Raw genomic sequence first — 18991 nt, 5'->3', positions numbered from 1 at the left:
GGATAAAGAGTAATAAAAGCAAAGGTGAATGTTCAGACTAGAATGATGAGTAAGTGGAGAAAGACAAGGGTTGGTATTTTGAAGAGAAGTTACAGTTTGTGATTAGAAATGGGCAGGAAGATACTGTTATGGAGAAAGGGGAAGAGAAAGTAAGAAAACAAAATTGTAATTCAGATCTTATAAAAAATAGTCTTTATATAGAAAGTATTAAGGCTTTACAGGTGGGTCCTGTGTTATTTAAGTTAGAAAAATTGTATTAGAATAGTACAGATCTTAATCACTTCATACCCAAACCATTGGTTTTAGCACTCCAGCTGGTCTTTCCACTTTTACTTTGTACTGCATCTCCCTTCCCCGTTCAATAAACCATCACAAACTCCTTCTAAAAAACTGTTCATATCATATTATTTCTCTGCTTGGTAATACTTGTGGTTCCCTTTTCATCTAGGATAAAGTTTAGAATTCTTTGCTGGGGTTTTGACACTTTCCATAATTGAACTTGAAGATCTATTTCTTGCTCTCTTTTTTTTAAAGATTTTATTTGACAGAGTTCACAAGCAGGCAGAGAGACAGGCAGGAAGAGGGGGGAAGCAGGGTCCCCACCAAGCAGAGAGCCCAACTTGGGGCTCAGTCGCAGGACCCTGAGATCATGACCTGAACCAAAGGCAGAGGCTTAACCCACTGAGCCACCCAGGTGCCCCTCTCTCTTTTTTAAAAGATTTGTTTATTTGCTTTGGGGAGAGTGAGGAGAGTGTATGGGGGGGAGGGGCAGGGGGAGAGGATTTCAAGCAGACACGGTGGGGGTGGGGGGGGGTGTTAGCCAGAGGTGGGACTTAGTCTTGGGACCCATTAGATCAGGACCTGAACCAGAATCACAAGTTAGGTGCTTAGCCAGCCGAGCCATCCAGGCGTCCCAGGACAGATCAGTTTCAACCAAACCAGTACACTTTGCCATCTCTGTCTGGAACATACCTTGTCCTTTTATCTCAGTGGATTGTTGTTCATTCTAATTGGTAGGTTGGAATTCTTGCCCTTCTTTTTCTAGCTTTTGCTTTCCCCTCTATCAAAGCTCATTTATAATATTTTTTTCTCTCACGATGCCTTCTCTGATCATAGTGTTTCATTTGTACTTCTATGGCAGTATCTACTGTATTACTTGTATGACTTTAGTTGTATGCTTTATTGCTAGGTATTTGTGTTCTAATTATAACTGTGTGTTCAACTTATAAAATTCTGAAGGGGAAGATACAGTAGCTTTTTGTTATCCTCAGAATTTACCACTGTGCCTTGTGGATAGTAGATACTCAGATATTTTGTAAATAGTAGCCAAAATCTACCTGCAAGTGAAAGTGATTGTTGTTGGAAGTGGTAGAAAAGTTCAGAGCTTTCAGGTAGCAGATGTTTCTGACTTTTCTTCCTGTATATTATTTTGACTGAACCTGGATATTTGAAGATTAATACATATCAGAAATGTGGCAGAGTTCTTAATGCTGGTATAGAAAATTAGGTTGATTGATTCTAGACCTAAAGGTTTCACTTTAATTTCCAGTGTTTTCACTTTGAGGGTTAATAGGACATTCCATAGACTTTTATCTCTTTCCAGAGTTATGTTTGCAGATATTATGAACTAGACAGCCTTTTAAATGGGAGTTGTGGAGTCACAGAAATGAGACGTTATATTAAAGAAGGGAGATATGCTCACCTGATTTCATTTGAACCAAAACAAGTATCTAATATATGAGTAGTCCATGTTCATAAAAACCTTAAAGCTAAATTTTAAGCCGTATCAAACTGTTAAAACGGATTCTAGTATTTGGAAAATGCATGCTAAAATTTCCTTTATTGACTTTTTAAATGGATAATTTTATATGAGCAGTCTGGTTGCTGAGATCCATTTATTGGAGTATGATACTAATGAGGCCAGAATAATAAATTTGATTCTTTGTGCACCTTTTAAGTTTTTCTAACATTAACATTAGCTACTAACAATGACAGCTAACATTGAGCAGTAGGCCAGGTATTATTGTAGAAAAATTTTAATTACTGTCTCCTTAAATCTTCCTATCTCTATATATGAGATAGATACTATTACTACTTGGATCTTAGCAGATGAGGAAATTGAGACAAAGGTTAAGTTATTTGTCTGAAGCTTCACAGCTGGTAATAGAAAGTGAACTCCAGTCCTTGGATTTTTCATTGTTATTATATATATGGATCACTGCAGTTTTATTGCTCCTGCTGAGAGAAACTGTTGGCAGTTATGATGGTTTAGAAAATCTTTGGTTATGAAGGTTATGACTACATTTCCATTGTACCCTGTGAGTGAATCTTGTGATTGAGTTGAGGTCTGAGGTGGAAGGGTATACTAAATTTGAAAAGTATAGTGTCATGTGTTATGTCCGTTAACTTTAGAACTTTTTACGAAGAACTATTAAATTTTGTAGTATCAGAAAAATATAAGATATGGGCATAATACAGCTATTACAAGTCATACACAGTTTTGCCTTAAGACTTATTTGTTACTTTGCAACCCACTGACAACTGCTTTCATCGGTCCTTTATTCAAATTATATTCCTAGTGAATTTAAGAAGATGGTCTTAAATACAGGCTACCTAATTGGGCTTAAAATAGAATTTATAATATAAATGGAATACTTCAATATTAAGATTTGTTAAAAATAAAGTGCTTGAAAGCAAGGATAGGGTTTTATTTGTTTTTAGTAGCTTATTGTTTAATCTTATAGTCTGCTTGCTTATTTTCTGATGAACACATGACAAAGAAAATTGAATGTGAACCAAAGTGTAGCAAATTATGAGAGCATAGGTGATGGGTAATCTATTTTATATTTAACCTAGTTCTTTTTACTCATCTGTGATATGACCATTTGGGCAGGAATATAGATAAATGGGTTTTTTTTTTTTTTTTTGGTGTGTATTTTGTTTTGAATCAGGCTGTATGTAGCTTAGTTATTTTGTTTAAAGAATATGTTATTCAAAAACTATTGTGCTATTTTTAAGACTGTAATTCATTACTGATTTTGAATAAATGCCTTGACTTTTTTCCCCCCCTTTTCTTAGCATTTCTCCTTTTCTTTAGCACGAGTGGTAGAAAATTACATTTAATTTGATATTATGTCTACAGAAGTTACAGCTTCCTTTACCAAATTCCAGAATTGAAAATATTGATAAGGATAAGCAAGGAGTAGCTCTACAGTTGTTTTTGTTGTTGTTGCTTTTGTTTTGCAAACAGTTACAAAACTTACCAGGCTTCAGAAAACTATCTCTGCAGTATGTCATCATGCTTCAGAATATAAATAGATGGTAAATAAAATTTTCACTTTTTATAAAGCAGTAGATTATTATCCTTGCTGAGAGTAAGGCTGTTTTGGATGTTAGGGGCTAATCTTAGAAGTGGCAGGTTTTTTCTGTTGTCAGCCCACACCTTAACCCCCTCTATTACTCCATATCTCATCTTCATTTTTCTCTGTGTAAATTCTTCCTGATGGTATAAGCAAGTACTGTAACAACTAGTCAGCCATCTGGTGTGATCTTGTACTAGTTTGCTGCAGTCAGTAGAATAAGGAGCACCTTAAGTGCTTATGGGATCAATTCATGTTATATATAGTAAAACTCCCAGACTAAGTTAAAGATATTTTTGTTGAAAATACATTGAAAGTAGGTTTCCTAGCTCTCAGAAATTATTCCTAAATTACTTTATACCTTGCTTCCCATATAGAAAAGACTTTAAGAAATTTACCCATTCGTGACTATTGATTGGATGATCAGATGAATAAATAAATAGCTTAGGGAAAGAAAATGTATAGGCTCTAACTTCTAGTCAAAACTACATCTTTCTCTTTTGTCATCTCTAATATATCTTATGTGGCATTTTTCAGTAATGAGAGTGTCAGCTAATGATGTCAAGAAACTTTTAAGTCATTAATGAACATAATCTGAGAATCAGATTTTTAATTGGTAAGCTGCACATTTGCTTTAGAGTCCAATGTTTTCTTACTAGAAATCAATTATATTTCTGTAGAGATCTTAAATATTAGAACTATGCATTCTGTAGAATAACAAAATGGAAATGGTAGGATAGAGTTAGTCTGCAGATCCTCTTCTATGGGAATACTTTTTCCTGGGTAGAAAAGAACTCCTGAGTCTGTTGACAAGAGAGAAGTCATGATGATGGCTATCATTTCCTTTGTCCTACTATCATTCCTTTGTCCTACTCTCCATACGCAAAGTAATATGAATAGAAAAGACATGATTCCTTCCCTCATGAATCTGAAAATCTAAAATTGGAAGAATTCACAGGGTCTTATATACTGTGATAAGGATGAAAATACAGGATTCTGCGAGGCTATGACTAATGGTAGATCTATTTCTTGAGACAGGGAGCTGGGTAGGAGAAGTAATATGGAATTGAGAAACTCATTTTAGGTCATGTCATTTGAAGTGTGGATCATCAAGTACAGGAGGTAGTTAGATTTATATATATATATATGTGTGTGTGTATGTGTGTGTGTATATAAAGCTATCAGAAAGATGGAATTTTCACTTAAAAAAAAACAAAACTTTTTTCTCTTACTTTCCCAATACCCTTTTCCATATACACAAAGCATCTCATCAAAATTTGTGGACTCAGTTAATGAGTCTGTTTTGGAAAAATGTTAGATTGTATGGATAGAAGTTTTTCTCATGGGGCAAATACTATTTTTTTTTCTAGCAGTGTAAAATACTTATGTGTAAAATACTTAAAACTGCTGCATATTTTGTTTTTGAATAAACCTTTTGTCATCGTAAATATTTAATAAGTTTTATTTTCTCCCTCTTTCAGGTTACCAGCATACATTTTAAAGTGTGCTGTCACGCAGGGGTTTTTGTTTGTTTTAAGCAAAAGGAAAAAGAATGGATTGACTAAGGGAGTCAGTTATTATTTTCTAGGTCATTCTGAGTTTGAATCCTCAAATATGCAAGGTTTAAAAAATAGCAAACTGGAAATCGAATCCACTTCTTTAGACAAGTTATTCAAAACAAATTTGAGGGGCCCCTGGTTGGCTCAGGGTTCTGGGATCAAGCCCCAATCCGGCTTCTCTGCTTCCACCTTTCTCTGCCTACTTGTGATCTCTGTCTCTCACATAAATAAATAAAAATCTTTAAAAACAAAACAAAACCAAAAAACCCCAGAAATTTGAAATAGTTAACAGATGAGGCAAATTGAGATTATGAATACTATAGAACATTCTTAGAAAACTTTAAAAACTAAATAGCTCTGTGCTTTCCACATCTTTTCAATGTTTTGCTCACACTGTAGTGGTTTGTGATAATAGGTCAGTATCTAATTTTTATAGTCAGTAGAACCCACCAACTAAATTGAGCTTAGTAATTTAAAATAATTTATTTGACAGACAAATATTTATTTGACAGGCAGAGAGGCAGGCAGAGAGCTCTCAGCTCTCTGCTGAGCAGAGAGCCCCATGTGGGGCTCCATCCCAGGACCCTGGGATCATGACCTGAGCTGAAGGCAGAGGCTTTAACCCACCCCTGAGCTTAAATATTTTTCAGGCAATTACGTCCTTCTGACTTTTTTTTTTTTAAGATTTTATTTATTCACGAGAGACGGTGAGAGAGAGCATGAGAGGGGAGAAGGTCAGAGGGAGAAACAAACTGGGGACTCCATCCCCAGACTCCAAAATCATGCATGACCTGAGCCGAAGGCAGTCACCCAACCAACTGAGCAACCCAGGCACCCTGAAGTTGAACTTTTAAAAAATTGTGCAGTACATACCTTTGTAAAAACTTGTAAAAAAAACTTACATACCTTTGTAAAAAAAAAAGTCTACCTTATATAGCATGTAATTCATATCACAGTACATGTCTAGAAGATATTGATACATTAAACATGAAGGAAACATCAAAAGTGGCAAGCTCTGTCTATGCTTAGTATATGAAATTGAGACTACTGCACAAGGTCACTGTGGTTTGGGTAGTTGTAAGTTTTTACCTAATTCAGCAAAGACTTATTTTTGAATGATGTTTTGTAGAAAAAAATGACTTTTGTCATGGACTTCATGGAAATACTATTTAGCATAGAAGAGCTGTATCTGACTTATTTTGGTTGGTTTGCTTGGTCACTTTTGGTTTGCTTTTTGAAATTTCATTTTTGAGGTTTGAATTCAGGGCATTTGAATTTAGGTATTTTTTAACTCAGTAACAGTCTTTTGCATTATAATTCATTTGATTATTTGGAAGAAATATTTAATTTGAAGAGTGAAGTCAGTATTTGGTTGAGGCTATAAGGTGAAGAAATATTGGGCAGCGGAGGAAGTTTTCCAGTAATCTTTGAAAAAATTTAATATAGTATTTTATGTGTTGGACCATATATTCTGTAGTCATCTTTTAAAATCTTTTTATGGGGGCACTTGGGTGGCTCAGTCGTTAAGTGTCTGCCTTTGGCTCAGGTCACGGTCTCGGGGTCCTGGAATCGAGCCCCACTTTGGGCTCCCTGCTTGGTATTCCTCTCTCACTGTGTCTCTCTCTGTCAAATAAATAAATAAAATCTTGAAAAAAAAATAAAATCTTTTTATGCAGAATAAAAATACAGAAAACCATAGCAGTATTTTTAAATGACTTTATTGAGATATAACTCACATAGTATAAAATTCATCCATTTTAAGTTTGCTGCTCAGTAATTTTTAGTGTGTTCACGGAATTGTGCAACCATTAACCACAATTTAATTTTAGAACATTTACATCACCTCTAGAGAAACCTTATACTCATTAGCAGTCATTCCCCATTCTCCTGTCCCCCAGCCCTTGTCAGCCACTCATCTACTTTCTGTCTCTATACATTTTTTGATATTTCATATAAATGCAATCTAAATAACTTTTTGATCAAGTGATTTCTAGCCATTATAAACTTCTTGTGTATCTTATGAAATAACCAACGATGAATAATGTGGCCTCCTTATGTAGCTTAAATAATGGTTGTTTCCTCCTCCTCTGACCAGGAAAAATTAATTCAGTAATTGGAAGACTGTATCCAAATTTAAACCAAGAATCAGTCTCTTCACTGATATTATAGGTTCAAAGAATATGTACCATTAGTCCTCATCCAGAAGTGCTTTTTACTGTGGGTTGCTCATTAGTCCCTCCACTTCCCCTGAAGTGTTGCTCTAGTAGCTTACCTTTCAAACTCAGGCTTGCATGAATTAACTGAAATGTTTCCCCTAGCAGCTGACTTGCCTGAACTCTACCTTCTAACTCTCCTAAACCCAAGGATGAGAAAGGCAAGAACAGGAAAATAGAAGAGATTGATCAGGTTGGGGAGGGACAAAGTTCTCTAGGTGAGAACAGGAATAGAAGTGGTATAAAATTTGCAAGGAAGACCGAATTTGTGAACAGAAGAATGAAACTTGGAGGTTGCTTAGGAGAGAATAAGACCTAGAGGGAAGAAAGAAAAGGCAGATATGTTACCATGTAGTAGAAGATAAGATTTTTTTTTTTTTTAATTCTCCATTCTGAACTTCAAATTTTAGTCATAATGTCAGTGAAGGAGGTTTGGTACCCTTGACATAGTTTCTTTCCAGAACTTTGTATAGGAATTTTGAAGCTGAACTATAGTCATGTATTGGTTTTGGTTGGGGGGTGGGGGATTGAAGATCTTCAGGTTTGAACCAGGATAGCATGGGAAACCCTTATCACCTTGGAATACTTTGGACAAATTCCACAGATTTAAATAGCAATGAGGTTTTCAAATTGGAGGGGTAGAATCCTACCTATTCTGGTGCCTCCATACTCAGTGGACTATTTCAGGGATCTAGAATTAGTCAGGGGAATGGCACTAATTGAGAGATGCTGCTGCCAAAGAAAATCTAATTCAGTTTGATAGATCGGGGCCTCTGGTTGAACTAGAATTGTTAGTGGGATTTTAGGTACAATCAGTAAAAGTGCCAACTCAAAATTTGTGAGAAGGGGAATGTAAACTAATGGGAACTGTTTGTACTTGTATTTTATATCTTGGATGATAGGTTTAAAACACCATAATCAGTCCCTTATCAGAAATATTGCCTATAATATTTTGTATATAACTTTCTAAAGGAGCAGGTGATGAAGATAATTTCTTTAGAACAATGAGATTCGTTATTTAACATTTAAAATATCATGTGACATAAGTGAATGTTTTTAGTATTGGGACCCAAGTTTACAAAATGTGTTTTTTGTTTGTTTGGTTTTTTAATAATAAGTATTTCTATTCAAAAGAACTTTATAGGGGTATTGGGGTGGCTTAGTAGTTAAGTTTCTGCCTTCAGATCAGGTCATGATCCCAGGGTTCTGGGATCCAGCCCCTTATTGGGCTCTTTGCTCAGTGGGGAGCCGATTCTCCTTCTGCTTGCCACTCCCCCTGCTGTGTGCTCTCTCGCTTTCTCGGTCTCTGTCAAATAAATAAAATCTTAAAAAAAAAAAAATGAACTCTATATATCTTCATAACTTATAGGTTACTTATATTTGGAGAAGAAATTTAAGAGTAATTGTTGATTTAACTGACTTATCTATAAAATTGAGCTTTATTACAAGAATATTTAACTAGAGAAACCTGTGAAAATATGTTAGGCCTGAGGGAGATCGGAACACCATTCCAGAAGCCTTAGCCCTACGAGCTGCAAACTAACAGACCCCATAGGAAAGAAATACCTACCTCTAACCAAAGGTAGATGAATTTAAAGATTGCTATGATTTAGGCATATTTAGAAAATGAGATACCAGAGGAGCGTTTGTTAAATGAGATGAAGCTGTATCTTATAGAGTAACGTGCCATTGTTTCACCGGTGTTTTCTGATTCTCTCAGTGAAATAAATATGTAAAGAACTCTTGTACTACCAGAGCCATGTTCTAGGGAGTTGTCGTCAGCAGAAAGATTAGTTAATAGTTCTTGGACTTTCAGAAGCACTACAAAGTCCAACTCTTAACATTTCTTAGAGTTACTTCTGTGGACTATTGATGCTACATAACTTGTTGGAGAATTTGATTTTCTTTTTCTCCTAACCCCCCTCATCCTTTGGTTGTAAGTTTTTTGAAGTGAACATAATTTTACTTTTTTATTTCTTCAACTCAGTGAACTACATTTATTGCATTTGTTTCTAATCTGTTGTCATCCTTTGAAATTTTAATATCAATGTTTTTAATTCTTAATTTCCAAAGGTGGCATTTAATTCTTTCCCAGTTTCCTCTAAAATATATTTTTAAATAATTTCTTCTCATTTTCCGGGGGTGTGTGTATATGTGTGTGTGTTTGTGTGAAAAATCTTGTTAAACATTTCATAGTTATTTTATATCTTGTATTTGTTATGTTACTCCTATTCACTGCAGCTTGTATCCTTGTATATATGGTGATTTTTTCCTGTGTGCTGATATTTGATTAAACACAACATTCCTTCATCATCTGTATAACTATACAATTACTCATTTTGTAGCCTAAAGGTTTTATTTTCTTTTTTATATTTAATACCTACTTTAATCAACCAAATATTTCACTGTCCTTACTGTTCCTTGTATCTCATTCCTGGAATTACCTTTCTTCTTGCTAAGGTACATCTTTTAGTAATCATTTCAGGAGGGCCTATAATGTCTATAATTTTTATCTGAAAGTATATTTTATACATTACTTTCTGTTTTTCTTAAGCAAATAAAGAATTCTTGGTTAATAGGTAACCCCCTGCTTCCTATTAGTACCTTTAGTATATTTCATTGTATTATGAAATTTGGATCTCTAAGAAGTCTGGTTTCTACCTGGTTGTAAGGCCTTTGTACATAATTTTTCTCTCCAGCAGTTTTTAAAAAGATTCATTTTCTTTGTCCTGTTACCACTATTTACTTGTGACCTTGGACAAGTTCTAAACAGACGTAGTGAGACATAATTTTATAGTGAGGTTGTATGGGTTTGTAAGCAGTGATTAAGTTAATATATGTAAAATAATATGCAGGACGGATTCCTGCTTTTGTGTGTGTGTGTGTGTTTTAAGGCTTTATTTATTTATTTATTTGACAGACACAGCCAGAGAGGGAACAGGAGTTGGGGGAGTTGGAGAGGGAGAGGCAGGCTTCCTGCTTGAACAAGGAGCCTGATGCAGGCTCAATCCCACGGACCTGAACTGAAGGCAGCTGCTTAAGGGCTGAGCCACCCAGGGACCCCAGAGTCCTGTTTTTTAATCATGGAATAAATATTAGTATTTGTTCCACCATACTTGATATCTTGAGCACATTCCCCTATGCCTAGGAGGTGTGCATATGTTGTGCTATATGGAGGTACTCTTTGAAATATACTATTGATCTAAAGATGCATTATCTTCAATTCTAGAAATAATTTAACTTTTATATTTTTCTTTGTTCTTTTTTAAGATTTTATTTATTTGTTTGTTTGTTTATTATTTATTTTCAGCATAACAGAATTCATTGTTTTTGCACCACACCCAGTGCTCCATGCAATACCTCCTTAATATACCCTCCACCTGGCTCCCCCAACCTCCCATCCCCCGCCCCAAGATTTTTATTTTTAAGTAATCTCTACCCCCAATGTGGGATTCAAACATAAAACGCCAAGATCAAGAGTCATACTCTCTACCCACTGAGCCAGCCAGGTACCCCTATATTTTGGAATATTGCTTTTCCAGTATTCCTTTTTAATCTCGGTGTTATTTTCTAGGCAGTTCCTAAGTATCATTTTTCAATTTATTAATTAACCCCTTGACTTTATCCAGCTAGAGTTCATGTGTCTCAGTTTTTATTTCTCAATGAATATTTTTCTCATTTTCAGGTTCTCGCTGTCTCTAATAGCCACCTATTCTGGTTTGATTTCTAACTATTTTAAATTTTTTTCCTCTTCAAGTCTATTGTCTTTTTTAATTTTGGAAGGATCCTAAACACATATTTTATTTTCAGATAGTTGTTTTTCTTTCTAGTTTGAATTTCTACAATTGTTGATTTTGTTGGCTGTCCATCACAGGTTTTTTTTTTTTTTTTAACCCTCATGTGTTTTGGACTTTGGTTTTGTGTTCTCTTGTTAAATTGAAGTTTTTTGTTTTGTTTTCTTTGTTTTCACCGTTCTTATCCATGTTTTTGCATGTCTACATCTTGACCCTGGGGTTCCCAGTCTGAAAGCATGTCTTACATTGGAGGTGTGGTTCCTGATTCTTGATAAGATCAGGTTCAGGTTTATCGCTCCAAGAAAAGACACAAACTAAAAGAGCTATCTATACTCTTCTGCTCACTGGGCACCTAATTTCATCTAAACGATAGCTCCAGGTATGGTTAATAAGTAGCTTTTTCCTGCTCCTTTTATAGGCAGCAGACCCCCTTCACCCCAGGCATGAGTTTCAGTGAGTTTGAGTTCTATCCCAGCTTTGCACAGAGCATTTTTAATTTCTGTTACTATCCCTGCAGGATGTAGACTCTTACCCATCTCTGTTAGTTCCATCCAGGAGGCTCCTATAGTTTTTAGCTTCACAAAAAGCTTTGTATTTTAAGAGTTTATCTTTAGCAGGTGGTTTGGTCTTCTTAATTTTGTTTTATAGTCCATTTATTTTAAAAATACTTTTGGAATAGAAGGGCACTTCAGAATGTGAGTATAGAAAATTATTTAAATGGAAGTCAACATTTAAAATTAATGTGTGTTGTACATATATCCTTTAGAAAGGTGGCAGTTTAGTCTCCTACCTATGAGAAGCATATTTTTTTTACTCCTTTGTCAATACTGGACACTACATTTTTAATCTTTTTTTTTTTTTAAGATTTTGTTTATTTGAGAGAGACAGAGAGAACACACCTGCAAGAGCCTGAGCAGGGGTGGGCAGCAGGCAGGGAGGGAGAGGGAGAAGCAAACTCTTCACTGAGCAGGGAGCCGGATATGGGGCAAGGCAACTGAGCCACCCTGGCACCCTGGTACCCCGGCACCCCAGCTTTAATCTTCCTTTAAATAGGTTTTCCGTGAATGGTACATGGGTGATACTTTTTAAAATATTTTTAAAAGATCTATTTGTTAGAGCAAGAGAGCAAGAGAGAGCTTGAGCGTGGAGAGGGTCAGAGGGAGGAGGAGAGCGAATCCACAAGCAGACTCTTCGGCTAAGCATGTAGCCTGACATCGGGCTTTTATCCCAGGACCCAAAGATCATGACCTGAGCCGAAATCAAGAGTTGGCCACTTAACTGACTGAGCCACCCAGGCGCCCTTGGATGATACTTTTTTAGTGTTGGCATAGTTGATGCTGTCTTTTCTGTTACCTTCACATATATGGAATTCTGGGAATATCCCTCTTTACTCTCAACATCTATAGCCATCACTTCATTATTGCGTATCATGTGACAAAGAAGTTTGAGGCCAGGCTGATTTGTTTTTGTTTTTATTTTTTGGCATGCTTCATTTTTCTAAATTCTTGTATTCTTGAAATTCACTATGAGTACTTTGGTATTGATGATTTTTTACTAAAATTATTGCTTGATGAACACTTTCAATCATCAGTTCAGCTTTTCACTCAGTTTTGGATTGATTTATTTTTTCTTGGAAGTTCTATTTTTTCCTCCATTATTTAATTTTCTTTTTATGGTATACGAATTAAATTGTTGTATCTGCATTGTTTATATCTTTAATCTACTCACTTTTATCTCTTTATTCCTACCTGCATATTGGATGATTTTTCTTTTATTTTAAATTTTACCCCTTCCAGATTGTTTTCTATAGGTTTTTTACTCATGATTGTTTTTCATGCTATTTAAAACATTCCAATGATTTTTTAATCTATTAAAATTTCTTTCCTTAGCTCTATTAATACTTTTTATATTCTAGGTTCTTATTTGTCATACGCATTTATTCTCTTACCATTCTAGAGGGCATAAGTCCAAAATTAGTTTCACTGGGCCAAAGTCAAGGTATTGGCAGGAGTGTGTTCACTCTGGAGGCTTTAGGAAGAGTGCAACATTCTTTGGATTGTAGCTATATGTCACTGTAATCTTCAAGGGCTAGCATCTTTAAATCTCTTTGCTTTATCTTCACTTCTCTGTGAGAATTCTTCCTCTGCCTCTTTTTCAGGGGTGCTTGAGATTGCATTTAAGGGCCCCAATATATAATCCAAAATAATCCCCTCATTGCAAGTTTCTTAACTAACCATGCCTGCAAAGACTCTTTCCAAATAAGGTGATCTTTATAGGATTTGGACCTGGTATCTTTGAAGCCATTATTCAGCCTTTTACAGGTATCATTTTGTTTTGCTACTTTGAGATGAGATGGCCACTTCATTAAAAATCAGATTAGAGTAAATCCTCATGGATTGTATGCATTGTCCTCTTTATCAAATGATGCCAACTCAGATGCCATGTGGTCCGTAAGGAGTAGTAGGGGCACTGAAGAATGCCCCTGTTCAGGGGCAGAGGCTAAAAATGTATGTAAAGATCAAATTCAGGCTATCAGCTTGTGGTCCTAGTTGGTAGCTGGTTTTTTCTTTTTTTCATTCTCTCCAAGTTGACTCTTCTGTTGTAAAATAATTTTATCTCGTAATTTTTATCTTGGTATTAAGAATAGTATTTTTAAGTGGAATTCATCAACATGATTTTAGACTGAAGTATTATTTACTGATGCCATTTACCTAGTTACTCTTAGAACTTTAGGCTTCTTGCTTGTGCATTTCTCAGAACAAGGTAATTGTTCTGAAAGTGGCTAATCATTCTTGTTTGTTTATCAAGGAATCTCGAGAGTTAAAAGTTAAAGGATTTGTCCAAAGTCATATATTGGATACATCTCTAACTTTTTAGTTTAATCTTACGAAAGGTATTTGTATTTATACACATAAAGGGGATGTCTTCGTAGTATTAAATTGGATAAGTGGGCAATTTCCCAACTTCTTTTTACTTTATATATGGGATTTTGTTTTTTAGATTATTTTTAAGAAGCAGGTTATTTAAGAGTTAAACAAATGACAAGTCGTAGAGATGAACTTAGTTTTAAAACACAGTGAGTAAATGTTTGCTCGGCGGATTTCTTATTAAAAAATTATGAGTGTATACTTAGTCCTTGTGTATTTTAAAATACCATCTAGTTCCCTTTCCTCCATACACATGAATAGTAGTTTGGAAGCTAACATAAAGTGAGAAAAGGGCTTAGGTCTAAGCCTTGAATGTCGGTGTTTAATGGCTGGAAGATGGAGATGGGCCTGCAAAGGGAACAAGGACGGAAAAGCCAGGGGCAGGAGGAAAGCTGAGAGTGTGTAGCGTCTTGAAAAGCCAGTGGGAATTTGGAAGAGTGAATGTCAAATGCTGTTGTAAGCAATGAAACGAGGACTAAAAAGTCCAGTGGATTAAGCAACTTGGAGGAGCTTATTTTGGTGGAATGGCCATGCAGCAGTGTAGAGCATAAACATGTGTGTTTAAGAAGTTTGACTCCAAAGGGAAGGGAAAACCAGAAGGGTAGCTACAAGAGAAGGAGTTACATAAAGACTTAATTAGTAATGGTTAACATCTGAGTGTCTTTAAAAATTGTACTCCAATTGAAAAGGAGAGGTTAAATATAAAGAAGAAGAGGATAAAAGTGTAAAGTTCCAGAGAAGACATGTTAAGTAGTATAAGATTTCTTGAAGCATGTGCCTCAAAGCTCTAGTAGAGGGATTTATGTTAAGTGAGAGCACAGAGAGTCCTCTTTTATAACAAAAAGGTATGGCGATAGGATGGATACAGATGTGGGTGGGTTTTTATGTTGAATTAACAAGATGAAGAAAGACCTGAGTTCTAAAAGAATTCCTTGAGGTGATCGCATTTATTGGTTTGATCCCCCCCCATGGTATCCAGTAGGCTATTCATTCTCTCTGTTATAATTTTTAGTTCAATAATTGTTTTTTCATTTCCATGTACTACTTTTAGAGTGCCTTTATTTATTTAGTTAGTTATTTAAAGTTGACAGCCTGTAGTTTCATTCATTGAGTGTATCTTAATGGGTTGTTTCTAGTGTGGAGGTAATGAATACTGAGGTGTGTGTCCCCTTCTCCCCCATATTTTCTGAACCTTTAAAAATATATCCTCTTAGTTTTCTTTGCTCATTATTACATTTTATTTAGCCCTTGAGTATTTGAGATTAGCTTTGCAAGAAATTGTGCACTCTGGTTTTTCCTCAGACCCAGACAAAAAAACAAAGTTTAGATTTATTGCTTTTTTCCCTTTTCTCTTTACCTTTCCTTCTTTTTCATCCTTTATCTTTGGCAGTATAGAAATTTAGAAAAGAAGTTAGAGTAGGCAGAGGAAAAAATGGCACTTAAGGGAGTTTCAGCATTGTTCTGTGACAGTCTTCCCTACTTATGTGTGGCCTTTAAAAAGCCTGTTTTTAGATTCCTGTTAACTTCATTTGCAAGTAAGTACACAGGACAGGATTTATAGAATGCAGTAAAGTTCCAGAAACATAGGTTCCTATTCTCAGCTTTTACTGTAGAACCAGCTTTGTGACCTTCAGCAAATGTGTGCTTTCTCATTTGTAAAATAGATTTAGACCATTTCTACATTTTGGCTCTGATGTGTTTTACAAGTTAATCAAAAATTAAATTTGTAAATATAAATATGTGTAATCTTTTTTTTTTTTTTTTTTTTTTTTTTTTAAAGAGAGAGAGGATGGCAAGGGAAGAGGGAGAGAGAGCATCTTAAGTGCAGGGCTCAATGTCAGGACCCTGAGATCATGACCTGAGCTGAAATCAAGTCAGATGCTTCACCAATTGCGCAACCCAGGTTCCCCTGTATAATCATTTTTAAAAAAAATAAAGGTCAATGAGAAATTCCAGACTCAAATGAGAGAAAAATTACCCAAAGATTAGCCTTTTTCCTTTCTGAAATTGGTATAAAGTTTTGTCGATGCACTTATTTGTCATTACCATAAATAACTATGATGTGGCTGCCTTACAAAATATAATTTATGAATTACTATGTCTTAAAGCTTGGGAAGTCCAAAGTAGTTTGTGTATTCTAACTTATCCTTTGCAGAGATTCAGCCACAAGGGGTCTGTGTTTCTTCACTGAACCCCAGCTGTGCAGTATCTTTGTTAAATCCTATCATTCAGGGGGCACCTGGGTGGCTCAGTCAGCCTTCAGCTCAGGACGTGATCCCAGGACTCCAGCCCACATGGGGCTCCTTGCTCGGCAGAGAGCCTGCTTCTCCCTCTGCTTGTGCTCTCTTGCTAGCTGTCTCTCTTGCTAGCTCACTCTCTATATCAAACAAATCTTAAAAAAAAAAAAGACTTATAAATCCTATCGTTCAGTAAATGTGCATTTTAGAGGTCAGGTGAACGTTTGTCTTCATGTTTGACAAAGTCTATTCACATGTAAGCATTAGTGGGACGTGTAGAATATGCTGAATATTTGGTAGCAGTGGAGAGTTTACATCTCACATCCCACGGCACATGACTTGAATTTGCCATATTGTGTACACTGTTGTGTATTATTCCATTTTCCCCCTCTTTCCCAAGGAGTTCCTAGTCTCTCTTGTATATAGTCCCCCACAATTCTCCCTAATCTTTAAAATATAATTTCTCCACTTTGTTTACATGTCTTATTTTGTCCTTTGTTTGTGGACCCTGGAGGAGTTCTATATTAGCTTGTGTCCCCATAGGTAAACAGAAAAAAGCCTTACGTGGTTTTATTCCTCTTTTTTTTTTTTTTTTACTAGGAGACTGCTCAAACTGTTACTTGAGTAACTCTTATTTCTGGGCTAATTTGTTGAATATATAGATCTTTTATTGGGGGGATTTATAAGCAGATTAAACCAAATAACAGGTTTAAGATTTTCTGCTATGATTATGAGATCAATTTTGCTTAATAAAAGCCAATGGCTGAATTTTAATGAATGACTTCCTGACCCAGCCTTAGAATTTTTCAATTTAGGAGTTAGTTTGGTTTTCAGAGACAAAAGTGTTCACCAAAGTTTCTGGTTATATCAAAGAGTTCAGTCTTGTGATTGTCATAGTATTTTGTTTTGAGAAAAGTTCAGATCAACTGATAAGCTAGTGTTGTGGTGAGATCCATCCAGCATGTGCTCAGAGGAGATTTTAGACAATGCAAGAACTAGAATTCCTCTCAGAAACTAGATTAAGCTTTCTTGGGCAAATTAAACCCCTTGGGATTTACTATTTATAGATAGATGCCAATTTAATAATTTGACTACATAATTAATAGTCCACTTCTGGAAGATGACTATGTAAACATAGTATTTATAAGTAAGTAATTTCTGGTATTATATTTACATAACCATCTGCTATATTTATGTAGCTATTGTTGGCTGCTTCACTAGGATTCTACAAATTACTCAGAATCCCAGGAGGTAAGATTTCTGAATTGTCTATTTTCACTATGTGAAAGTCCAACCACTAAATTACTAATTTGTCCTTGATGCATATTTTTATATTTGCTGTGGGCTGGACCTAAAATTTTATCAGATGGCTGGCTTGGTATGTTACATTTTCACATCTCTAATATATATTTTTCACAAGTTTGGGTTTTGCTTTTAGAAATTTTACCCTGTCTTCAAATAATTACTTACTTGGTAGTTTTATATGTACATCTGTAAAATAGCTACTGAGCTTTTCTTCAAAAGAAAGTAAATTCCCTCTTAGGTAATACCAGAATCTAATGTAACTATATATGTAGGAATGTAGTAATAATTAAATAGTTCGCAGAATACCTTATTTTTGCCTACCTCATTTAAATCTTGAAGCAACATTCAGAGGTAAGTATAAATATGTTCATTGTACAGACAAGGAATGCTACATTATCAAGCATCTTAACTCTATCTCTCTTCTTCCCCTTTAGCCTAGCTGAAGGAATTGAGGTACAGAGATGAGGCAAATTGCTGTTGACCTTCAGCAGATGACTTAACTTCACAATGGCTCAGTCATCATATAGCCATCTAGATGTACTTATCTAGGCATCTCATCTAATCTTTTTTACAGATATGCAGGTGCCTTGGTTCCAACCCTACCCTGGAAATTCTGATTTGTTAATGTAATTTTTCAAAAAGTCCATAAATAATCCTTTTGTATATCCATGATCAAAACCATTGCCTTAGCAGTAAATGGTGCATTAGATTCAGAGAGGCTTGAATTAGAGTCTTGATTCCTCTAAATTTTTCAGTTGAGTTACTTTGGCCATTCTTAAGTCTCAGTGAGATTCATCTACAAATTGAAGATATTATTACTCACTTTAGAGAGTTGTTCAGAATGAATGATTTAGACTTATTAAACATTGTCTGCTATTAAGTTATCATTATGTTATTCCTTTGTCCAGTCAAAGCACTCTTGTCATAATAATGTATATCAACTTGGTATCTGGTAATCTGATGAATACTGCCATAAGGAGTAAATGATGACTAGTTTTTCTTATTTACCTTCATTAGTGGAATTGTAATAGGGGACAGAGGAGTACTCGGCAGGAGATTGTTTTATCACATCACATTGTTGTGATATTGTTATATTGTGAGATTGTTTTATCACATCAGCCAGACTTATCTCCTGTATATAGGTTTGGCCCTGGTAGGAGAAGAAGGGGGGGAAAGGCTACTGGGACACTGTGACCTTCCTAAGGGGTTTTTCTTAACCGTTTCTGTCCCAGCTTCTTCTCAAAGCTTAGCCTCACTAGCATCATCAATCCTTTCGTCTCATAACTGCATCCTGATTTACCTAGGTACTGTTACCTAAGCCCTATTTTGCCTTCCCACTTTACCTTCATTAAATTTAATTCTACCTTCTTTCAGTTTGGTTTGAGTTCAGTTGTGACTTATTTGATGATTTGTACCCCACGTCTCTACATTCCTAGTCTGTTGCTCAAGTAAAGGTCAACCTAAGTTCTAACCAACTGTCCCCCTGTGTTGTGTGGGCCCATTTCAGACCAGAGTTTTTAGCTTTTGATTATTGGGAAAGGATTACATTAGCTAATCCTTGTCCACATGGCTGTTTCTAGGCCCTCTAGTCTCCTTT

The 18991-nt window shown here is 35.5% G+C and overlaps 1 protein-coding gene across 3 annotated transcripts in view; it reads left to right on the top strand.

Moving 5' to 3' along the window:
- The window catches only part of PPM1A (protein phosphatase, Mg2+/Mn2+ dependent 1A), a 40323-nt gene that overhangs the window by 9706 nt on the left and 11626 nt on the right, over positions 1-18991 (top strand). The window lies entirely within an intron of this gene.

Source organism: Mustela nivalis, assembly GCF_964662115.1.
Source record: "Mustela nivalis genome assembly, chromosome: 6".
Taxonomy (NCBI): domain Eukaryota; kingdom Metazoa; phylum Chordata; class Mammalia; order Carnivora; family Mustelidae; genus Mustela; species Mustela nivalis.
This window is presented reverse-complemented; position numbering and strand designations above follow the sequence as displayed.